Source organism: Centruroides sculpturatus, unplaced genomic scaffold (genome assembly GCF_000671375.1).
Source record: "Centruroides sculpturatus isolate CEXI.00-Female unplaced genomic scaffold, Cexi_2.0 scaffold435, whole genome shotgun sequence".
NCBI classification, from domain to species: domain Eukaryota; kingdom Metazoa; phylum Arthropoda; class Arachnida; order Scorpiones; family Buthidae; genus Centruroides; species Centruroides sculpturatus.
Genome location: NW_019384953.1, coordinates 354,782 through 361,693, shown reverse-complemented (window position 1 = coordinate 361,693; position 6,912 = coordinate 354,782).

Below are 6,912 nucleotides of genomic sequence, written 5' to 3'. Positions count from 1 at the left end.
GCAGAACTTTGTGTCAGTGAATATCACTTGGACCCAAGTAAAACTAGTGTTCAGAACAGTCCTTATAAAAGTTGGTGGTTTGAAAGTTACTACACACGTCTATAAACAGTTTGAAGATAGTTGTGTATATTCATTGAAAAGAAACAAGGTTGAGCCATCAATAAGCCGAATGCCCAGCGAAGGTTGAGGTATGTCGATTATGCTGCTGTTGTGCAGATCATCTAAGCACAAAGGAAACATAGCTGAGCTACATATAAATTGAAAGAACAGCGAAGTTGGAGTAGGTGAATTTCGCTGCTTTGGAGCACATTGAATGAATTAGAGCTCTTAGGTACATAAAGCCCACTTCACAATGCGCTTTGAAGGACCATAGAGCACTTTACACGTTGCATGTTGCACTTTGAAGCACCACAAAACACTTACACGTTGCACATTGAACTTTGGAGCACCGTATAACAAATTGTAGTACTCGTTGTAGCATATTGCACATGTAGCAACATAAAACACTAGAAACACCATGAAATACTTATAGCACCACACACCAAATCAAAGCACTAATCACATTGCACTGTAAAGCACATTTTGAAGCACCGTAAAGCACTAGAGACACCATAGAAAACTAGAAGCACTATAAAACATATCAAACCGTGACCTAGACCGTGGTCCGACGGGTTCAGTTGTTGAAGTTGCTCCTGAATTTTCCTCAACGTTTCTTCTAATTGGTTATGATTAGTGGCCTTTTCGCTAGGGTTATCTACAGTCCTTATTATCCCCCGGGGTCTTCCCGTCAATTGTTCTATACTTTCTTCGCTGATAGCTATTCGCACCGCTTTATCGAAGGTATTGGGTTCTTTTGACATCACGTGTTGCTTTATTCAATCATTGAGTCCACTCATAAACTGCACTAACAACCGTTTGTCTCGTTCTTTTTGTTGGCACCGTTTTAAAACTTCCCGTTCCTGTGCATTATCACTAGGTTGCTCTTTAATAATTTCTACCGCCAAGGTTTGCAATCGGACGGCGTAAGTCTGCACGTCCTCTCCCGGCGCTTGCACGCATGCGTGAAACTTTTGTAATTGTAACAAGATAGATTCCTTTTCAAATCTTTTGATCATAAGCTTTTTGAACTTGTCATAAGTTGTTACATCCTTCATCGTAGCATCTTTCCACGCAAAATCTCGGGCTATATCCGTTAATCACAATTTAACTTCTCTAAGCATTGCGCCTTGGTCCAATTTGTCAATTTACCAATCTCATCTAAGGACTCGAAAAAATCCGTGACCTTAAGGCCATCTGGATCTCCTGCAAAAGAGGGTATGAGAGGAATCATGCCCCCAAGTCCGCCTAACGCAGCACTTCCTGATGTCTCTCCATGCAGCGAGCGCCCTTTTTTCCCTTCCATTTTCCTAGTTAGTATCGGTTATTAAAGTCATGCCTTAAAATCCCGCGCTCTGACACCACTGTGACCTTTCGGGTCGGCACCTTCTTAGTGCCCTGTCAGGATTGACACCACCGTGTTTAGCGGAACACGGAAACCGAGCTGGCGATTACGTCACACCTTCATGCAAGCGGTCCCGTATGTGGTCAGACAGATTCGTAAAGTTGACGGATGGAGAGACAACATATGAAAGAGACTTAGATACACTTAACAATTAACAAGGATTTATTTAAAATAATAAATTGGATAAAGTGTTGTTGAGGAGAGAGAGAGAGTTCGCATGAGGTTCGCGTGGTGATAAATACCTTTGGTAATAGATATTCCGGTCAGGTCGTATTGAATCGTAGATGCAAGGTAATAATTCTTCTTATGGGCTTCTCCAGTCAAATATACAGTCAAAATGTCCCTTTTGATTTATCCAGGCTCTATCGTGCACTAACACACACACGAAAAAGGTTATTCTATGGGTGTTACGGCTAACAGAAATCTTAGCCAGGCACAAGTTCAAAGTGGTGAGTCCGTACCCCAAGGTTCAAATCTATTCTGGGATATACGTTCGTTCTTCTTCTTGCTTCTCGCACTCGCTGACGTCCTAACAACAAGTGACCAAACCAAAAAGTGTCTCACCCTGCGGTTACTCTCGTATCGCGCAGGATTACTCTCGCAACGACTTCCGTTGTCGTGGCTATGGGTCTTCTGCCTTAGGGGCGTTTAGTCATAATCCCACGAACAATAGCTTTGCCTCCTTCCACTTTAGATCGCCTAAAACCTGGTCAACTATTCTCGGACATGTTGCTGGGGCTCCTTTCATACCAAATGGCATCTTCAAAAACTCATATATGCCATCTGGGATTATAAATGCGGACTTACATATATCATTTTCAGTCATGGGTATCTGCCAAAATCCAGAAGCTAAATCAATTACAAAGTAGAGTTTGTTTCCTCCCAAGATTTCTAACGCATCATCTATACGAGGTAGGGGATAAGTATCTGAGACTGTGAGACTATTTAGACGACGATAATCCACACATAACCGATGTTTCTCATCTTTCTTTGGTACTAGCACTATAGGAGAAACCCACGGACTCTTTGACACCCTAATCATACCAGCTTGAAGCATTTGTTCTACTAAATCTCTGACAATTTCTCGTTGATATTGGGACATTCTGTAAGCGTTTTGCTTAACTGGCTTAATATCAGGCTTCGTTACTATTTCATGGAATCCTAGGGTGCATACTTCAAGATCGAAACTGTTTTTGGCAAATATGTCTAGGTTTTCTCTCAATACCTCTTCTATTTGTTTTACTGAATCTTCAGATAAATCATTCCCGATATTAAAAGTAAATGACTCTATGTTCAATTTTCGATAAGAATGAACGAATAAGCTAACATTCCTTTTCTTCAACAGTTAGCGTTTGGCCTTATAGTATTTGAATCTGTTGCATTACTGTCTGATTGTGATGATAAAGACAAGTTTATAAAGGAATATTCTTCACATGGTTTCCCTTTGGCAACAGTAGATTCTGCTGGGAGTAAAACAGGAGTGATATTAAAAGTAAATGACTCTATGTTCAATTTTCGATAAGAATGAACGAATAAGCTAACATTCCTTTCCTTCAACAGTTAGCGTTTGGCCTTATAGTATTTGAATCTGTTGCATTACTGTCTGATTGTGATGATAAAGACAAGTTTATAAAGGAATATTCTTCACATGGTTTCCCTTTGGCAACAGTAGATTCTGCTGGGAGTAAAACAGGAGTTGGAGTGCTATTTAGTACTAAAATTATACATTCATTGTTTCTCACATCACAAATACCTGATAAAACATTGATACCATGCTTGCCCATTTCGTGCATTATTTCAACTGTACCCTGCTTAATTGGGCAGTGAACATTTACAGCACGCATAGTAAAAGCACTCACAAGTGTTTCTTCGGTGGTATGGAATTTTGCATTGCTATGATGTAAGAGGGGCGTTTGAATTTGACTGATACAATTCTCTCCCATTGGCACTATAAATAAGTTGTCTCTGAAGTTGATAGTCGCTTTCATGTGTTCACAAAACTCACTGCCTAGTAATAGATCATGTGGACAATTTTCCAATACCACAAAGACAAATTCAATACTACTTCCCATTATTTGTAGTCTACACATACAAGTACCTTTACACTCTATCTTTCTATTATCCGCTACTATCAGTTTAATAGATTCCGGACGTATTTTTAGTCTTAATTCTACACATGGTTTTTGGCTTATCAATGATTTCTCTGAGGCGGTATCAATGATGGCACTAAACGGAGATCCTTCAATTTCCAAATTAATAGTGCGCAACTTTGATTTCGAAATTGCGAGACACTCTAAAAGATAAGGAGGGATTCTAACAGCTTGAAAACAGGGCTCTCCCTCGGGAGCCCGATCCATTAGTTTTTTTGTTCCTCATTTTAATCTTCGAGTTTATCCATTAGTTTGCGCATTTTTTCGAATGCATAAAATTTGGGATATTTACAGATTTTCTTGTAATGACCTCTATTCCAACAGTTATGACAAATNAAGATATAGCACAAAACCGCCTTTTACTCCCTATTATTTCAATCTTTAATCATCAAAATTAATTTCCCTTACACACAAATTTCCTTGCAAAACTCTCAAAAAAAAAGCACAGGAGGTATAAAACTACTTATAGCATGAACAAAATTATACCACACACTAATTATCCATTAGTTTGCGCATTTTTTCGAATGCATAAAATTTGGGATATTTACAGATTTTCTTGTAATGACCTCTATTCCAACAGTTATGACAAATAATATCGTGAGAACTTTCTTCTGAGACTGTCGGAATTCGAGATGTAGCCTGTTCTGGTTGTATGTCATTGTTTCTATTATTAGTTCTCCTAAAGGTTTTAGAACGCTTATTGTATACGGATTTTCTTTCATGGTCCATTAGTTCACGATTCTGATGACTCGATTGTTCTTTGTAAAAATGGCTGTAAGTCTTACGTGACCTTGAAATTCCATTAGACCTGTTTGAACATTTACCTACACTGAAACTTTTGTAGTATTTTTCGCGCTCTCTCTTTGTTATCGAGTTCTAATTCCATAATGGCGTTGGTATAATCATCTAAGGTATGAAATGTTTTATTTGCAATAGACATTCTTTCTTTCTTTTTCAGACCATTGTTTAATAGTTCGATTTTTTCTATTTCCGAATATTCATGATTTAAAGAATTAATTAATTCTAATTTATCTAAAACATGAGAAAAGGCTGATTCTAATTTCCCTTGAACTCTATCATACATTTTAATTGTCTTCTTTACAGTGGAATCTGTTTCATACCATTTCTTAATTTGTGCTTTCAATTTAGTCCAGGTCAATTCATATCCTTTTGCCTCTTCTAGCCTGATTCTTTTTACTAAATCTATATCTGATTGTAGCTTTAGTGTGGAAATAAATGTTGTATCGTCTAATTCGAAACATTCTTTTATCCCTTGCAGCTTTTCTAGCCAAAATATTTATATTCTGTGGATCAAAAACGGGCCAAGATATTAACTTTTGTGGAATGGTAGGACCTTTTGGAAGTGTAAAACTGATCGAAGGATTTGAGTCAGCACATTTAGCATTTACAAACGTATTCTCAAGTTTATTAAATCTAAATTCGAATTCCTCCCTAATTTGGTTTATTAAGTTAAACATCAGGTTAATAGTTGAAACAGACAAAACGTCTGACTTTCTATCATCCTCTAGAACAGTAGGGGAAGGTTCTCGTTCCATTCCAGAGTTTTCGACGTTTCTGGGTCTATTTTTTCTGTTTTCATAGGATTTTTAATTTTCTCTTGTAATTCACGAATAATTGATTTTAGTTGCATAATTTCATTATCTTTAGAAGCAATTCTATCCTCTAAAATATCAATTTTTTCTTTCATGGCTAACTTTTTTGGCATTTTGGCTAGATACAATAATTCCTGTCCAATTTAATATATTGAATTACCCAAAATGTAACTTATTTTATGATTATACTGTATATAATAACCCCTGGTTGCAAAACTCAATTTCGCTGCACCTTATGTATGAGACAAAGGAACAATGAACTTACCATTTTCTTTTCCTTTCAAGTTGAACCTTGCCGTCGTTTTTTTGTTCTTTTCTTTTTATTCAGATGTGATGAACCTCTGTCCTCACTGGTGGCTCCAATTTGTTACAAATTGGAGCCACCAGTGAATCTTAGCCAGTGGGAATCTTGAAATCAGTGAAATTGGAGCCAGTGGGAATCTTAGCCAGGCACAAGTTCAAAGTGGTGAGTCCATACCCCAAGGTTCAAATCTATTCTGGGTATACGTTCGTTCTTCTTCTTGCTTCTCGCACTCGCCGACGTCCTAACAACAAGTGACCAAACCAAAAACTGTCTCACCCTGCGGTTCCTCTCGTACCGCGCAGGATTACTCTCGCAACGACTTCCGTTGTCGCTGCTAGGGGTCTTCTGCCTTAGGGGCGTTAAGTCATAATCCCAAGAACAGTAGCTTCGCGCCACTGGCCACTCGAACAAGCACAGGTACGGTACAAAGTGTCCGTTACAATGGGCGTCTATTAAATGGGTAACGATTAAATGAACGACGATTAAATGGGCAACGACTTCTTTCCTCTCCGAGGACTAAAACGGCGACTGCCTCTTTTCGGCCGTCTCTGGCGATATTCACGGACGATTTCGGCCGTGCAGAGGTTAATAGTTCACGAGAAAGCGTCATGTTGTCTTCGAGAAAATGTAACGGGAGACTTTCTCAGGTAGCTAAGACCAACAATTGTTGCGTAACTCGCGCAATGTTACTATTAAAGACTAGTTCTAATATACTAATTTCTGCTATCTCACATCCCAACTTAAGATATAGCACAAAACCGCCTTTTACTCCCTATTATTTCAATCTTTAATCATCAAAATTAATTTCCCTTACACACAAATTTCCTTGCAAAACTCTCAAAAAAAAAGCACAGGAGGTATAAAACTACTTATAGCATGAACAAAATTATACCACACACTAACATCCATACCCTCGAATGTTTTACATTTCTCGATGTTAGGAGGTATCCTAAGTATAAAAATGCAAAACTTTGAGCTGTTCATTTTTAAAACTGATTAACATGATTTCCTCTGTTATACATTACAAAGCTGGAAAAGAATAAATATATATTGTATCAATTATATATGTAGTAGTGGTTTGGGCAATACTGATCACAAAATTAATTTCAGATGTCAATTAAATTAAAATTGCAAATAAAAATTTGTTGAATAGAATTATTTCAGATCACAAAATTAATTTCAGATGTCAATTAAAAATTTCAAATAAAAATTTGTTAAATAGAATTATTTCAGATCACAAAATTAATTTCAGATGTCAAATTAAAATTTCAAATAAAAATTTGTTAAATAGAATTATTTCAGACGTTGATTAAATTAAAATTTCAAATAAAAATTTGTTGAATA